Source organism: Scyliorhinus canicula, chromosome 3, assembly GCF_902713615.1.
Source record: "Scyliorhinus canicula chromosome 3, sScyCan1.1, whole genome shotgun sequence".
In the NCBI taxonomy this organism is placed as follows: Eukaryota; Metazoa; Chordata; class Chondrichthyes; order Carcharhiniformes; family Scyliorhinidae; genus Scyliorhinus; species Scyliorhinus canicula.
The window spans coordinates 32,671,545-32,689,077 of record NC_052148.1 but is presented as its reverse complement, the minus strand read 5'-3'; the positions used below and the strand labels follow the sequence as shown (position 1 = coordinate 32,689,077).

The window sequence follows — 17,533 nt, the reverse complement described above, 5'->3', positions numbered from 1 at the left end:
CGAGTAGGCTTCAAATGAAGTTACTGTGAAAAGCCCCTAGTCGCCACATTCCGGCGCCTGTTCGGGGAGGCTGTGACGGGAATCGAACCGTGCTGCTGGCCTGCTTGGTCTGCTTTCAAAGGCAGCGATTTAGCCCTGTGCTAAACATTGCTACCATTGTATTTCTATCCTGATAGGGGATTGAAATTTAAGGGAGGAGAAGTGTTACGGAGTGTCACTTTGAGTACAGAGCGCTCTTATAATCCTTTCTCCACTGTAATTGTTTTGCTAGCATCTGTTGAGGGTTTTGAGCATGTGAGGGCTTAGGTCGGATTTGTCAGTGTGTAAGAGGGTGACCTTTCAGCAAAACCTATTTTACTCGAGCTCATGTTTTCATTGTTCTGCTGAGTTACTGTTATTGTTAAACTTTGTTATTTATTTATATAAAGAAGTTCCTTTTCTTTTTTATATATAAATTTAGAGTCCCCAATTAATTTTTTCCAATTAAGGGGCAATTTAATGTGGCCAATCCACCTACCCTGCACATCTTTGGGTTGTGGGGGTGAAACCCACGCAAACACGGGGAGAATGTACAAACTCTACACGGACAGTGACCCAGAGCCGGGATCGAACCTGGGACCTCCGCGCCATGAGGCAGCAGTGCTAACCACTGCTCCAGAAGTTCCTTTTCTTAAACAATGCATTTGACTAACTATTTGGTGGTTTGAAGTTAGAGCAGGCGCAAATAAAGAATTGTGTTAATTATGTTGAGATTGAAGATCATGCAGGTGTAAAAAAAAGCTGAATATGACTTCGCTGGAGCGCAGCTGAGGGTTCCTCGTAAATATTCTCTCCCATGGCTTCACCCCCAGTCTTGGAAATTCAGACAAGATCTGCAGCCAGCAAAAAAACTGAGCAGGGGAACCTGGCATTCCCTTTTCCACCTGCTACCCCATCTTGGAGTGCTGATGGCCTGGTGAGTAGAGCGAAACGACGCACGTATGTCGCTTTCATCTTTGAGAGGACCTTTGACCGAGTGCACGACATGAGCAGACAATTAATTCAAAAACCAGTTGCCCTGGAGGGAAACCAGAAGGAGACCATCTGTCAGTCTCTGAAAATTGGCCAAGGGTTTTGTATGTTTTTAATTGTCCAATTATTATAGCCAATTACACAGCAATTTAAATTCTGCAGAGCTTTGGGTAGTTTCAGCAATGAACACCATGAGCGGGTTATAAATTGATGAAACAAGGAATCTATTTTAAATCCTCAATGGAAGAAACAAGTTTATGAGGTGAATGTGGCATGCAGATCCAGATTTTGCTTCCTCTGCTCTCATTGTAATGACAAGTTTACAGTAAGAGGCTGCCAGTGTATTTAGTTCTTCAAACCATTATGTGGAGATGCCGGTGTTGGACAGGGGTGAGCACAGTATGTTTCTGGAACATACCTCTTCAATCACCTGAGGAAGGAGCAGTGCTCCGAAAGCTAGTGTTTGAAACAAACCTGTTGGACTTTAACCTGGTGTTGGAAGACTTCTTACTGTGTTCAAACCATTAACACAAGCTGGGCATGTTGTGCTCTGTTGTTTCTTTAACTTCTTCCATATTCCCTGCAAAGTACATGGCAGATAGAAGATTGGGAGGCTGGAGTCAGAGCCACATGTGTTTGCGTCTAAATATAGTACAGCAGCTTTCTTTTTGAAAACAGTCACTAAGTATATGGTGCAATAAAGAAAAACGCTTTTAAGTGGTTCTCATGTCAATGTTTTTCTGCCTTTTTCTAATATATTTCATTGCAGTCTTAATATAAGCCTACTTGTGACAATAATAAAGATTATAGATGGATTGTGTTTTCTAGATTTCTGTGCCAAAATTCCATTCAAAGGATCATGGTGGGCTGAGAGGAGAGGCTCCTTGGAGAGACTTGACAAACATCGCTTACTCCAACCTCAAATTATTGTAGGATTTGCATTCCGCTATCATGCTGGGAATTGGACATGTGCTATTGTAGCCACATCACCTCAGACTTCAAAAGATGCCCGCCACCACTCAGCATCAGAGTAATGCTAACAGAATTAAACCAAAATAAATGACCATTTTTGTGGAACCTCCCTTACTGGTTGTTAAATTGAAAAATACCATATGCAAACATGACCGTGGCCCAGTGCATCCACTCACTTCCGAGTTAAAGCCCAAAGGGTGAAAGGACCTCGAGCAGACGGTTAGGAAAATGTTTCACAGGTCCACAGGCCACTGAAAGGGGCAACACAGGTGGAGAAGGTAGTCAAGAAGGCATACGGCATTGAGTATAAAAAGTGGCAAGTCATGTTGCAGCTGTATAGGACCTTAGTTAGGCCACACTTGGAGTACAGTGTTCAATTCTGGTAGCCACATTACCAGAAAGATGTGGAGGCTTTGGAGAGGGTGCAGAAGGGGTTTACCAGAACGTTGCCTGGTATGGAGGGCATTAGCTATGAGGAGAGGTTGAATAAACTCGGTTTGTTCTCATTGGAACGACGGAGGTTGAGGGGCGACCTGATAAAGGTCTACAACATTATGAGGGGCACAGACAGAGTGGGTAGTCAGAGGCTTTTTCCCATAGCAGAGGGGTCAATTACTCGGGGGCATAGATTTAAGGTGCGAGAGGCAAGGTTTAGAGGAGATGTACGAGGCAAGTTTTTTACACAGAGGGTAGTGGGTGCCTGGAACTCGCTGCCGGAGGAGGTGGTGGAAGCAGGGACGATAGTGACATTTAAGGGGCACCTTGACAAATATATGAATAGGATGGGAATAGAGGGATACGGACCCTGGAAGTGCAGAAGATTTTAGTTTAGACAGGTAGCATGGTCGGCACAGGCTTGGAGGGCCGAAGGGCCTGTTCCTGTGCTGTACTTTTATTTTTTCCTTGTTTTCCTTTCAGGCTGAGAAAAAAATGAATTTCCCTTATCCAGTCCATTTTCAAAATTGAGTACCGGGTAACTACGTTGCTGTTATAAAATTTACACAAGCATAGAATTTACAGTGCAGAAGGAGGCCATTCGGGCCATTGAGTCTGCACCGTCTCTTGGAAAGAGCACCCCACTTAAGTCCCCACCTCCATCCTATCCCTGTAAACCAGTGACCCCACCTAACCCTAGGGGCAATTTAGCATGGCCAATCCACCTAACCTGCACATCTTTGGACTGTGGGAGGAAACCGGAGCACCCGGAGGAAACCCACGCAGACACTAGGAGAACGTGCAGACTCCGCACAGTGACCCAAGCCAGGAATCGAACTTGGGACCCTGAAGCTGTGAAGCAACTGTGCTAACCACCGTGCTGAATCTATTTCCACAACCTTTTCAGGCAGTGCATTCAGATTGGAACAACTTGGTGTGTCAAAAATAAAGTTTCATCTTGTCACCTCTGGATGTGGACACATATTTGTGTCTTCTGATTACTTAGCCTTCAGCCAATGGAACCGATTTCTCTCCATTTATCCTTCATAATATTGAGCACTTTTATCAAATCTGCTCCTCACGTTCTCTGCTCGAAAGAGGACAACCCAGCTTTTCCAGTCTCTCCACATAGTTGAAGTTCCTCATAGAATCATATTTATAATCCCTACAGTTCAGAAAAAGGCCATTCGCTACATCAGGTTTCCACTGACCCTCTGAAAGATCATTCTGCTCACGCCCACTCCCCCCATCCTATCCCCATAACCCCACCCAACCTCACATCTTTGGACACTCTGGGACAATTTAGCATGGCCAATCCACCTAACGTGCGCATCTTTGAGCTGTGGGAGGAAACCGGAGCACCTTGAGGAAACCCATGCAAACACTGGGAGAACTTGCAGACGCCAGACAGACAGTCACCCAAGGCCAGAATTAAACCTGGGTCCCCGACGCTGTCAGGCAGCAGTGCTAACCACCATACCACCATGCCGCCCATCTCTGGCACCATTCTACCTATCTCGTTCCTGCCATCTCACATGGACTCGATACTGCCATAGTATCAATAATAGGCAATCTCATATCTGATCATTTCCCTGTATCACGCTTTGCCCAAATCCCATTTTCGCCCTCCAAATCCCACTTCCTACTTTATCGGTAGCTGGAAAAAAACGCAGTTCTAGTTCACTTCCACCTGCACTTTCAAAATTCCAATTATCTGGTCTTTGGCCCTCTGTTCACATCAACAGTTTTGAATTTCTGTTCATCCATATCTTCAGCTCCACCTTAAGTGTCGTAGTTCCTATTAGAGCTATTGCCTTGTACTTACATTCGCCCTGGTCATTTGCTGGTATGGTCCACGTCTCCACCCTCTGAAGGAACACAGACTTGAACCGATATGGCAGACAACTGGCTGAGCCATTCACCGTCAAATCGGGCGAGACCAAATAAAATACTATTGCATCCTTCTTTTGCCTGCTAAAACTGTTGACTATTCCAGTTTCAACCTGGAATGCAAAGGTAGCCCCAGTATTCTTTTCTCAAGTCGTTTTCTCGCATTCGTAAAACCCTCTCCCCTGACCCATCCACCCTCACCTCTAACAACACATGTGAGGACATCTTTATAATAATAATAATTGCTTATTGTCACAAGTAGGCTTCAATGAAGTTACTGTGAAAAGCCCCTAGTCGCCACATTCCGGCGCCTGCTCGGGGAGGCCGGTACGGGAATTGAACTTGCGGAACATTGTTCTGCATTACAAGCCAGCTATTTAGCCCCCTTTGCAATCTTTGTCACTAAGATGGCTTCATCTGATCGGTTGCATATTCCAAGTCTCTCTCTCTCCCTCTGGCCCTCATGGGGCCAGGTATCCACTAAAGTTCCCCCTGCCCTAAGCCCTGAACCTGTATCTTTCTCTAGTTTCACTCCTAGCTCTCATCATGCCCTCTTGGAATCAACTTGTCCATGAGACCCACCGCCTGCTCTCTTGAAATTAACTGCACTAAACTACTGACTATTCACCTTTCCCTCCCGGCAGCCATGTTAGTTGTTACTGTTAATGGTTCTCTCTCCTTAGGTACTGTCCCCCGCTTCTTCAAATTTGCTGTCATCAGTCCTCTCTTCAAAAATATTCACCCCCAACTCCAACTTGCTCCAAAGTCCTTGATTGTGTAAGTTGCTCCCCAAATCTGTGTCTAACTTTTTGGGATGTCCAAGTTTGAATCCCTCCGCTCAGGCTTTGAGCTCATCCAAAAATCTGTCACCCTTTTTCTAACTTACACCAAGTATTCTTCCCCTATCGCTCCTGTGCTTGCTGACCTAAATTGGCTTGTGGACAGCTATGTTTCCAAATCCCTCCATAGCCACACCCTTCCCTATCTCTGTAACCTCCTCGAGCCCCACAGCCCTCAGAAATATGTACTTCAATTCTATCATCTTGATCATTGCCAATTGTAATGATTCATGGCTTCAGCTGCCAAGGCCCTAACCTCTGGAATTCCCCCCCAAACCACTCTGCCTCGCTACCTTTCTCTACTCCTTTAAGACGCTCCTCAAGTTCTACTTCTTTGAACAAACATTTGTTCATCTGTCCTAATATCTCCTTGTGTGGTTTGGTCTCATATTTTGTTTGATGAGAATTTTATGAAGGGTAAATGATGTAATTGAAGTATATTAGATCCTGAATGGTCTTGACAAGGTGAATGTGGAAAGGATGTTTCCTCTTGTGGTTGAGTCCAGCACTAGGGGGCACTGTTTTAAAATTAGGGGTCGCCCATATAGGACAGAGAGGGCTGTGGGTTTTGGAGCTCTCTGCCTCAGAAGGCGTTGGAAGCGGGATCACGGAATATTTTTAAGGCTGAGGTAGATGGATTCTTGTTGGGCAAGGAAATCAAAGGTTATCAGGGTAGACAGGGAATGAGATTAGCCATGATCTTAATAAATGGTAGAGTAGGCTCGATGGGCCACTTCTGTTCCTATGTTGCATGTCCGTATGAAAGTCGTTGTTGAGACATTGCCTCTGAGAGCTGTTGGGGGTTTGGAATGCGCTTCCTGGAAGAGTGGTGGAGGTGGATTACATCAGATGCTTCAAAAGGGAGCTGGATATATATTTGAAAGTGATGAATTTAGAGAGCTACGGAGATAGGGCTGGGGAATGGGACTAGCTGGGTAGCTCTTTTGGGAGCTGGGTGCAGACATGATGGGCCAAATGACCTCCTTCTGTGCTGTAAATCGCAAACAATAACAAACATGCAAACAATGGAATCTGAAAAATCCTCCAACCTTGCAGTTGTAGATTGCAAGAGAGAGGACAATCACCTCCAGAGCAGGAATCTCCATGTGGTTAATCAGCTGAAGAACAAGCTGCAAGAAATGAATAGACAAGTCAGCCATCGTGATTGTGAGCACAGTAAGAAGTCTTACAACACCAGGTTAAAGTCCAACAGGTTTGTTTCAAACACGAGCTTTCGGAGCACGGCTCCTTCTTCACCTGAAGAAGGAGCCGTGCTCCGAAAGCTCGTGTTTGAAACAAACCTGTTGGACTTTAACCTGGTGTTGTAAGACTTCTTACTGTGCTCACCCCAGTCCAACGCCGGCATCTCCACATCGTGATTGTGAGTTCGGTGCTGATCTGATCACATGGTACTCAAAGACGGCATGAAACATGGAGACTGAAATTCTCTGACTGTGGGTTTCCCAGCAGCTTGGGGTGGCTTCAATGGCAAATCCCATTACAGGCAGCAGGAAGAGAATCCCACCACCAGCTGACGGCGCGTCACTGAGAAACACATGGCTGGCGGACCAGAGAATCCAGCCGGTAGTTTGTCAAGTGGTTTTTGGGAGGTGGCAATTTGGAGGAGTTTAGCTATGATGAGGCAAGGGAGGTGAAGGTTTTGCCGTCACCGATGGAGTGAAGAGATGCTCAAAGTAGACTGGAGTCTGTTAACCAAGGGGCCAAGTGGACGTGGAAAAGCTTGCAAAGTTTGAGAAGGTCGATCCAGCAAGTAGTGACCACTTAGTCTTGTCAGTCAGACTATCTGTACTGCACAGTCAATATCGTGGCATTTGCACTTTTATTTATCGGACCTAAAATAATTTTAACATACAGTGGGATGCTTATTTTGTGCAAGTAAATTGGTTAGAAAACACTGCATTGTAAAAATGGCAGATTCTGCTTATATTGTTGTTAGTGCTTGTTGAATGACATCAATTTATTTTCTAAAATAAGGGTTCTTTGGAATACAAAAAGGATGGCTGTTTTTGATCATGGAGCAAGATGAAGCTCTATAACCACATAATTTACATTAGATCCATAACTAGCCAAATAAAATTTGTAAAGAAAATTTTGAACACATGAGCTGGGGGATTTTAAGCTAGATCTTTGCAGCTCCAAAACGCGCGAGAAAAGCATTGATCGCCAGCGTACATTAACAAGCAGCATTGGACAGCAATCGGAGTGGGAAGACTGACAAATGTTCCTCCCTTTTTAGCACAGCACAGTCCTCCAGTTTGGTAACCTAACACAGAACAGGATAAAAAGCCTCCTGAGCTGTATGACTCAGTTCAACAGCATGTGTTACACTTACACAGCTGCTTCAGCTGAGCCATTGTCAGCCTGTTGTCATGTGATTGCAAATAGCCAGCCTGGAGCAGGATTGGCAAGAGGTCCAAGTGCGTTGTCCAAACAAAGTTCGAGAATAGGACAGAAGTGGCTCCTCTGAAGGTCAACAAAAGTTGGTGGGCCACGAAAGCTCAGGCAAATGTTAAAATTAATTCTGACCATTCCTCCTTTATTTCTGTTGAAGCAGCCTTGAGAGTGAAACTGTTCAAATTCTAGTGCTGCACCCAATTCATAGTTTGACCCCAGCTGCAACTTTGTTTAGTTGACAGTGCGATTATATCAACAGTGTTTGGCAGAGTTTCCTGAGTTTCAAAGCAGGGAGGATTTAAAATAAAATAAAAAGCGATCATCAGACTTTTAGAGAGATGTTAGTTTCCTGACTGGAAGTATCAGAGACAAATTTATTGACTGAAAATGTGCTTGGCTTTCTACTCTGAACTAAAGTCTCTGTGGATTATTATCTACATTATGTACACATGTTGGCAGGAAGAAGAAAGTCAGCCAATTAAATCACAATCATTTCAGTTGCTTCTTGTAAAATAATACAGGGCTGAATTATGCTGGGGAGCGGGAATACTTGGGTGGCTCTACCAAAGAGGCGGAATATGGACAATGGACTGAATGGCCTCATTCTTGACTCGGGCGGCACGGTAGCACAGTGGTTAGTACTGTTGCTTCATAGCGCCAGGTCCCAGGTTCGATTCCCGGCTTGGGTCAACTGTCCGTGCGGAGCCTGCGTGTTCTCCTCGTGTCTGCGTGGCTGTTATGTAATTTGGACATTCTGAATTCTCCCACAGTGTGACGTAAGCCTACTTGTGACAATAAAGATTATTATTATTTAATTCAATGATTTGAGTATCAACTCTACATATCTTCCCACTACAGCACCTAATTATAAAAGAGTTGAGTGCCCTGGCCTTAACCAGCCGTTCTGAAACTCGGGCCAAACTTTTACATTGATCGGGTGGACAAGTGCCCACCTCACCTTTTCTCCAGTGATTGTGCACCTGCGCAACACTTCGGCTGGCACGTGCATATGAAAGTTGGAAGTGCACCTGCCAATAATCAAGCCAGCAATTTAGCCCAATAGAGGCAAATTGAATGCAATTTTACAGGTCTCATTGCACATTCCCCTCTCTGCCCTCCTGTTTTTGCTACCGAAGTGGATAACCTCACATTTAGCCACATTATACTGCACCTGCCATTCATTTGCCTAATCACTCAGCCTGTCCAAATCCTGCTGAAGCATCTCTGCATCCTCCTCACAGCTCACCCTCCCACCCAATTTGGTGTCATCTGCAAATTTGGGGATATTACATCTAGTTCCCTTATCTAAATCATGAATATACATTTGCGTCCAAGCACTGATCCCTGCTCGACCCCACTAGTCATTCTCTGCCATCTGGAAAAACACCCATTAATTCCTGTTCTTTGTTTCCTGTCTGCCAACCAATTTTCTACCCATTTCAGTACAAACTACCCCTAATCCCATGCATTTTAATTTTAAAAGCTAATCTCTTATGTGGACTTTGTTAAACACCTTCTGAAAATAAATCACATCCACTGGCTCCCCTTCATCAACTCCACCAGCAACATCCTTGAAGAATTCCAGTAGCTTCTAAAAAAATAAATTTAGTGTACTGAATTATATTTTCCAATTAAGGGGCAATTTAGCGTGGTCAATCCACCTACTCTGCACATCTTTGTGTTGAGGGATGGCCGTTAATTAGCCCGCCAGTGTGAAATTGCGATCCGGGACTGTCCATGGCCGGGATCACGTTTCACGTCCACATTCAGGCCCACCTAGTGCGCATGCCCGACATGCAAAAAATTCAGGCCATGATCTAACTATTGATCTTACATTGTATAAAAATAGACATGTGCACATCTGTGCAAGTATATATAGATATGGAATTATAGAATGATGTGGCTAGTTTTACCAAGCATGAACTGTACTGTTTTAAATCAGATACAAGTTCAACATAACCCCCTTGCTTGCTCTTGTACTCTACCCCCCTATTAATAAAGCCCAGGATGCTGAATGCTTTATTAACCTCTCCTGCCCCCTCAAGGATTTATGAACATATACACCTCAACTCCTGCACCCTGTTTAGGGCCTTACCCTTTATTGCATTAGGAGCCTCACAATGTAAAATGTACATAGAACCTAGAACATACAGTGCAGAAGGAGGCCATTCGGCCCAGCGAGTCTGCACCGACTCACTTAAGCCCTCAATACCACCCTATCCCCGTAACCCAATAACCCCTCCTAACCTTTTTGGTCACTAAGGGCAATTTAGCATGGCCAATCCACCTAACCTGCACGTCTTCATTTCTCATTGAGAACTAAGTTAAGTAATTAAAATAATCACTGGTTCCTATTTCTCATTGTAGTGAAATCCGATTTGCTGTCAGATGAGGTAATGGTTCTTAGATGTGGATCTTTTCTTTGGTTTAATGTTGAATGTGTTTGCACTGCACAGTTTACACACACGATTACTCAATGCAAATACAGCAAGATTCCACTTTAGAAATTATTTGAAAACAGACTCATGAACGCCCTTGTTTGCATTGGTGGTTCTAATTAGCGTAGGCAAACTGTTTGTCAGCTAGAATTGGATTTTGATTGTGACACGGTTACTTTGCTTCTGAATACTGGAGAAACCATTTCCAGTGATCTGAATCTAGTTTGCCACTCACTTGGATTGTGGGCGAGGTAATGCAGCAAGATCATTGGCCTGCAGAGTTTGCAAATTTAGGAGAATTTAGGGCATTTAGAGAACAGCAGGTTGTACCTTTGCATTCTTAAAGTGACGACCAGCCAGAGCTCATCGGACAGTTCAATCCTGGTCCTATTATAAAGGACACATGTGATTGCTCCATCTGCTGCTCAGATGCAAACTCCAAATCTAGGGAAGGTTATGTAAACACTTTTGATAGATGGTGGAGGAATCATAGAGAATGCTGGGTTTGTCTGTGTCCCTTAGCTTTCTGCTCCTAACTTACTTTCTCAAACTTGGTGTTGTTTGAAAACTAGTTACAGATTCACGACTCATGACAAGCTACAATATATTAGAGGCGGCACAGTGGTTAACACTGCTGCCTCGCAGCGCCAGGGACCCGGGTTCAATTCCAGCCTTGGGTGAGTGTGTGGAGTTTGCACGTTCTCCCCAAGTCTGCGTGGGTTTCCTCCGGGTGCTCCGGTTTCCTCCCACAATCCAAAGATGTGCATGTTAGGTGGATTGGCCATGGTGAATGTGTGAGGATATGGCGAAAGGGCCTAGGTAGGCTGCCCTTTCGGAGGGTTGGTGCATGCTCGTTGGGCCAAATGGCCTCCTTCTGTACTGTAGGAATTCTATGGAATGTAAGTAACAAGATCACAACAGAATTCCAAACAAAGCACTGGGATTCAGCTCTTGAGGGATAGAATTGAAAAGCAGAGACGTTATATAGAATTCTGGTTGGACCAAACTTGGAATATTGTGCATATTTCTCACCCTCATATTACAAAAGGTTTTTATTAATTGATGAGATGAGTGTCATCGGCTCGGCCAGCATTTATTGCCCACCCCTAGTTGCCCTTGAGAAGGTGGTGTGGCCTTCTTGAACCCTTGCAGATATAAAGTGGAGAAGGTGCGAAGAAGATATACAAATACTAAGGTTAGAAATATCATGAAAGGCCTTTCTCAATAAAAGCGGCTGTGAGGTATCCTAATGGAGGTCTTTAAAATTATGAAGGGGTCTGACAGGGCAGACATTGAGAAAGGGGTACAAGTTATTTCTGTGCGCAGACTATGTCGAATCCCTGGGGCAGGCCATCCGTGGCCATTACCAGCGTGGATTTCCTCAATGATATCAATGAGGAACACCCCTCGCGAGGCCATGCTGGCATCACTGTCCTGGGGAATCACTGTGAATCCATGTAGCTTGAAGTAGTGCGATATGAATCTCTCACCCAAGGTACTTCCACTTCTGGAGCCATCAATACAAGATGGTCACTAATAAATCCTCTGTAATATTTCACTGATAAATCCAAAGAGGAATATAGGAGAAAATTCCAGAGAGTGTTCAAAATGTAGTTGAGAGAAACAGCACAGATGCTTTTAAGACAAAGTTAGTTGAATACACGAAGAAGCAAAGAAAGCTGGGACAATTGGATTACATGATGTAGAGTCGGAGGAGACCTGTGTGGAATCTAAGCACCAGCATAGACCATTTGGACTGAACGGTCTGTTTCCGTGGTGTAGATTCCATGGGCGGGATTATCCTGTCTGCCAGCCACATTTCCTGGGCCCTCGCCAACAGCGGGATTCTCCATTCCCGCCACCTGCCAATTGGATTTCCCATTGTGGCCACCTCGCGCCCGCCAGGAAACCCGTGGGCCTGGGTGTGCCGCCAGCATAGCGGAGAATTCCGCCGGTGGAGAATCCAGCCCCATGTAATTCTAGATAGGTGAGCGAGGATCTGTAGATGGGCAGAGCCAACTCCATCTTCTATTTCTATTAGTTCAGGGAATGTGGGTGTTGCTGGCAAGGCCAGTATTTACTGCCTGTCCATAACTGCTCATGAGAAGATTACATTTGCAATCAGGGTCTTGTGCCAGCTCCAGTTAACATTGCAGGGGAGACTGACTGCTCTTTTTTTCACAGTAAAACCTATTGCTATTGTGAATCTGAAGTGTGCCAATGTCATTATTGGCTTATTAACTTCCTGTTAAACAAATATTATTTGGTCAGTTACAGTCTAACGACAGTTCACCTGGTTTCTGGAATTGAGACAAAGCAAATTAAACCATGTGATACAACCAGTAAATCCAAACAAAATGATCAGATATTTCAGCCTCTGGGCTGACGGCAAACGATCTCACTATAGGGTATGCATCACAATGATGAACAATAGGGGGTCAGATTTTCATGCCTCCGTCCATATCAGACAGAGACGGGAGGGATTTAAAAATGACAGGCAGGACCCAATATCTGGGATGCCTGCCCCCATTCCCATTGTGTGGAATGTTTATGCCCAAAAGAGAAAAGTGCACGTAACAAGCCTGCACGCAGCATTCCATCCTTTCCTACTCCATTGTGGGAGTTGGCATTTTAACCCCCCCCCCCCCCCCCCCACACTGTCTGTCCCCATTTTTTTAGGTGACGTGAGTCATAACCCCTCAGAGGAGTCATGAATCACGGAGAAACCAAGCCTGGAATTGGAAACCTTTTATCAGGTATGCTCAAATGGTATTGACAGCCTCACATGTCATAATGTAGTGCCTTAGTTAAATATATGTTTAATACTGTAGTTACAGGGCTTTCTTTAGAAAAGGTAAGTGGTAATTAACCTGAGCAGCATTGTAAAAGTGTTGAGATGCATTAGAGCACTTTATCCAACATATAAGGTGCTCTTCTGCACTCAAGAAAATTGAGATTTATGACTTTAATATGAGAATTTCCATCTATGATTGAAGATTTTCTTTGATTGACAATCCTGTTCACGTCTTTTGAAGCAGTGGATGTTCCCCATTTCAAAGGTTGAACAGAGGGCTGAAGTATTTCAAAGACATCAAAGGTTTTTAATATATTCAGCTCTGGAAGCATCGTTGACACAGCTGTGCAATGGAATCTCATTATAAATGCTTGGCTGACTAATAGATTGAGTTCAGCGGTGGTTGTTTATACAATTGTGCAATGTGACAATTGAATATAATTGTTGATGCTTAGGTGAGCGCCAAACCCACTCATGGTTTATTTTACGGGGGTTGTTGACATAGCCATAAAGGAGGCCATGAATTTTGTTTTGATTGACACTTAATTGAGAAGTTAACATACATTTTTGTAGAGGTTTTTCAATGGCTCTTGGCCTATTTTCACAGTTTTATGACTACTCAATGGGCTATTTTGTTTTACAAGTTGAGTTTCAATGACTGCATGTTTGCTTGACAGTATTGTGAGCTCCTAAAAGGAATAACATTTTTGAATGGCTGTTTTTTTAATTTGACAGTTTCATGAGCATCTGAAAAACCTCACAATGCTAGTGCACGGCTCACGGGTTCTGCCCATAGTGGATACTGAGTGAGGGGTGGTGGCGAGGGTGCCACACACATGTACAGAACAGGACCACTGTACCAAAGAACAAAGGGGCCATTTCTTGGCATCTACCGACCGTTGGAGGTCACAGCCTCAACTCTAGCACACCACCACCACCACAGAATGCAATTGGCCTGGGTGGACACTGCTGGACACAAGGAAGGGACACATCGGGAAATCTCAGGGCCCACAATTCCTACCTAGGATTAAACTCTGGGTTAAGAATGCGAAGAAATATCTGGAGAATAAAAATGAGCTCTTAGAATGCAGCGGAGTGCATGGAGCAAGAATAAGCTATTAATGGAGGGAAGCTATTTTTCATATCAACAGCAGCAAAAAGCCTTCCAAAAGCACGTAGCTGTGTTTCATATCGGTTAAATGTCTTTGGTTCCCAGCAATGAAGGGCAGCGGACATTGTTTGGAGTTGTTTAAAGGTCACCTAATGTGGTGCATGGTATTAATTCGTAATCATGGGTGACTTCAATCTGCATATAGGCCGAATAAACCAAGTTTATTCAGCACTAATGCTGAGCAAGACGGGTTTCTGGAGTGTGTTAGGGATGGATTTCCAGAACGTATGCTGAGGAGTCAATGAGAGGTCAAGCTATTTTCAATCTAGTATTATGTAATGAAAACAGGCTAATAATAATAATCTTTATTAGTGTCACAAGTAGGCTTACATTACACTGCAATGAAGTTACTGTGAAAATTCCATAGTCACACTCTGGCACCTGTTCGAGTACACGGAGGGAGAATTCCCCATGTCACATTCCGGCACCTGTTCGAGTACACTGAGGGAGAATTCCCATAGTCACATTCCGGCACCTGTTCGAGTACACTGAGGGAGAATTCCCATAGTCACATTCCGGCACCTGTTCGGGTACACTGAGGGAGAATTCAAAATGTCCAGATCACCTAACAAGCACGTCTTTGGGACTTGTGTGAGGAAGCTGGAGCACCCGGAGGGATCCATGCAGACAGTGACCCAAGCCGCGAAGCGATCTGAGGTCTCTCGTGCTGTGAATCAACAGTGCTAACCACTGTGCTACCGTGCCACCCACATTAATACTCTAGCTGTAAAAGAACCTTTTAGGGACGAGTGACCTCAATATGATAGAATATTACACAGATATATAGAAGGTAGGAGCAGAAGGAGGCCTTTTGGCCCTTCAAGCCTCCTCCGCCATTTATCACGATCATGGCTGATCATCCAACTCAATAGCCTAATCCTGCTTTCTCCCCATAACTTTTGATCCCATTCTCCCCAAGTGCTATATCTGGCTGCCTCTTGAATGTATTCAATGTTTTAGCATCAACTACTTCCTATGGTAATGAATTCCACAGGCTCACGACTCTTTGGGTGAATAAATGTCTCCTTATCTCTGTCGGAAATGGTTTACCCTGAATCCTCAGAACTTGACCCTTGGGGTGGGATTCTCCAAGCCTCCGTGCCAAAATCGCGATCGGCACGGGGCGGAGAATGGGTGTTGACGCCAAAATCCGGCGTGACTCTGCTCCCACGATTCTCCCGTCCCTGGAGAATCGCCGCGAATTGCGTGCATGTGGTCTACATGGTGCGGGTAGGGGGCCATTGACAGACCCCGTGGCGATTCTCCGACGAAAACTGTCCGAGTTCCCGACGGTGTGGTTCTAACCACGTTTTGCCTGTCGGGAACGGCCAGTGGCGGCTGCGGAGTCAGTCCGCGGCCGCCCTGGTGGGGATCCTTCACCGGGGGAACCTCACAGACGGCCAGGCTAACAATCGGGGGCCACTGATCCGCGGGCGCACACGATATCGGGCGGGTCTATATTTTTGGGGCCGGTCCGCGGTGTGAGTCCGCCATGTTGCACGGGGCGGCTGCCGAGTACATGCACAGCCCCGTATCGGAAGGCAGAGCTGTGAGGAGTACTCCAGGGCCCTGCTTGCCCCCTCCAGGTAGGAGAATCACTCTGGACTTTCTTCAGGAAAGTCCACAGTGATGCTGGAGAGGGTACATAGCCCCATTATTGGAAAATCCCACCCCTGGTTCTGGACGCACCCATCATTGGGAACATCTTCCCTGCATCTACCCTGTCTAGTCCTGTTAAAATTTTATACGTCTCTATGAGATATCCCTCATTCTTCTGAACTCCAGTGATAACAATCCCGACCTAGTCAACCTCTCCTCATATGACATTATGTTTGAAAGTGAGGAAGTTCAATCTGAAGCCAGGGAAAGTTGAATCAAGGAAATTATGAAGACCTGTGTCCATGTATTTATATTGTGTATTTATGTATGTCCTACATTTCTTTTCCCTATGTGTGGAACGATCTATTTGGACTGAACGCAGAACAATCAATTTGTTTTTCATTTCAGATTTTCAGCATTTCTACTGTTTGCTTTTGTCTGTGTAAAATTCCTCAACCCACGGAGGCAGGCTTGTATCTTATGACGTCTTCCAATGATCATGGAAGGATTATGGTCAGTTAGCTGATGTTCATGAATATGTAGCAATGAATAGATAAACTTTGCTGCAAGAGATTACAAACTTGGTGCATGCAGTCATGCCAGCAGATGGTACATGTTGAGAAAAAACTGATCCAACATAGGAGACTTGGAAGGCAGTGAATGGGGAAAGGGAAGAGTGGAACTTCTGAGGTGGGTCAGAAGTAGGTAGACTGGGTGGAAACAAAAGTTAGTCAGCAGCTAGAGCCTCCTGCTTCAGCTAACTCAACACAGTCAAGGGATTGAATGAAGGAGTGTGCCTGATTACTGTGATGTGGAGATGCCGGCGTTGGACTGGGGTGAGCACAGTAAGAAGTCTTACAACACCAGGTTAAAGTCCAACAGGTTTGTTTCAAACACGAGCTTTCGGAGCACGGCTCCTTCTTCAGGTGAATGGAAAGGCTTGTTCCAGAAATGTTTATATAGACACAGTCAGAGATGCCCCGGAATGCGAGCACCTGCAGGCAATCAAATCATCAAAGATGCAGAGAGAGAGGTAACTCCAGGTTAAAGAGGTGTGAATTGTCCCAAGCCAGTTCAGTCGGTAGGCCTCTGCAAGTCCAGGCTTGTTGGTGGGGGCCGAATGTAATGCGACATGAATGCGACATGTAAGACTTCTTACTGTGCTCACCCCAGTCCAACGCCGGCATCGCCACATCATGGCTACCATTGACACCGCAAACTGCCGGCTCAAAGTGGAGAGGATCTCCAGGAAGATCGCGACTCAACCGGGATCTGGGATTCATGTCGCATTACATTCGGCCCCCACCAACAAGCCTGGACTTGCAGAGGCCTACCGACTGAACTGGCTTGGGACAATTCACACCTCTTTAACCTGGATGTGGAGATGCCGGCGTTGGACTGGGGTGAGCACAGTAAGAAGTCTTACAACACCAGGTTAAAGTCCAACAGGTTTGTTTCAAACACGAGCTTTCGGAGCACGGCTCTGAAGAAGGAGCCGTGCTCCGAAAGCTCGTGTTTGAAACAAACCTGTTGGACTTTAACCTGGTGTTGTAAGACTTCTTACTGTCTTTAACCTGGAGTTACCTCTCTCTCTGCATCTTTGATGATTTGATTGCCTGCAGGTGCTCGCATTCCGGGGCATCTCTGACTGTGTCTATATAAACATTTCTGGAACAAGCCTTTCCATTCACCTGAAGAAGGAGCCGTGCTCCGAAAGCTCGTGTTTGAAACAAACCTGTTGGACTTTAACCTGGCCTGATTACTGTGTACTGTGAGTACAACACCAGGCAGTACTCTTCTCTTAAGTATAGTTGAGGCTCAGTTGTTGGCGTTATCACCGAGTCCAAAGATTGTGGGTTCTAGCTCTGCTAACTGTATCAAATCTAACAACCCAGTGCCGTACTGAGGGAGTGCGGCCCTGTTGGAGGTACCATCTCTTTGAATGAAATGTGATTGAACGAGATGTGTC

At 45.1% G+C, this 17,533-nt stretch overlaps 1 long non-coding RNA gene across 1 annotated transcript; it reads left to right on the top strand.

Annotated features, from left to right (window-relative positions):
- The first annotated feature begins 578 nt into the window (after positions 1-578).
- Positions 579-2,075, top strand: LOC119963692. The gene is made up of 2 exons (XR_005460128.1): positions 579-955; positions 1,840-2,075. It is a non-coding gene; the product is annotated as an uncharacterized LOC119963692 (long non-coding RNA).
- Positions 2,076-17,533: the final 15,458 nt, after the last annotated feature.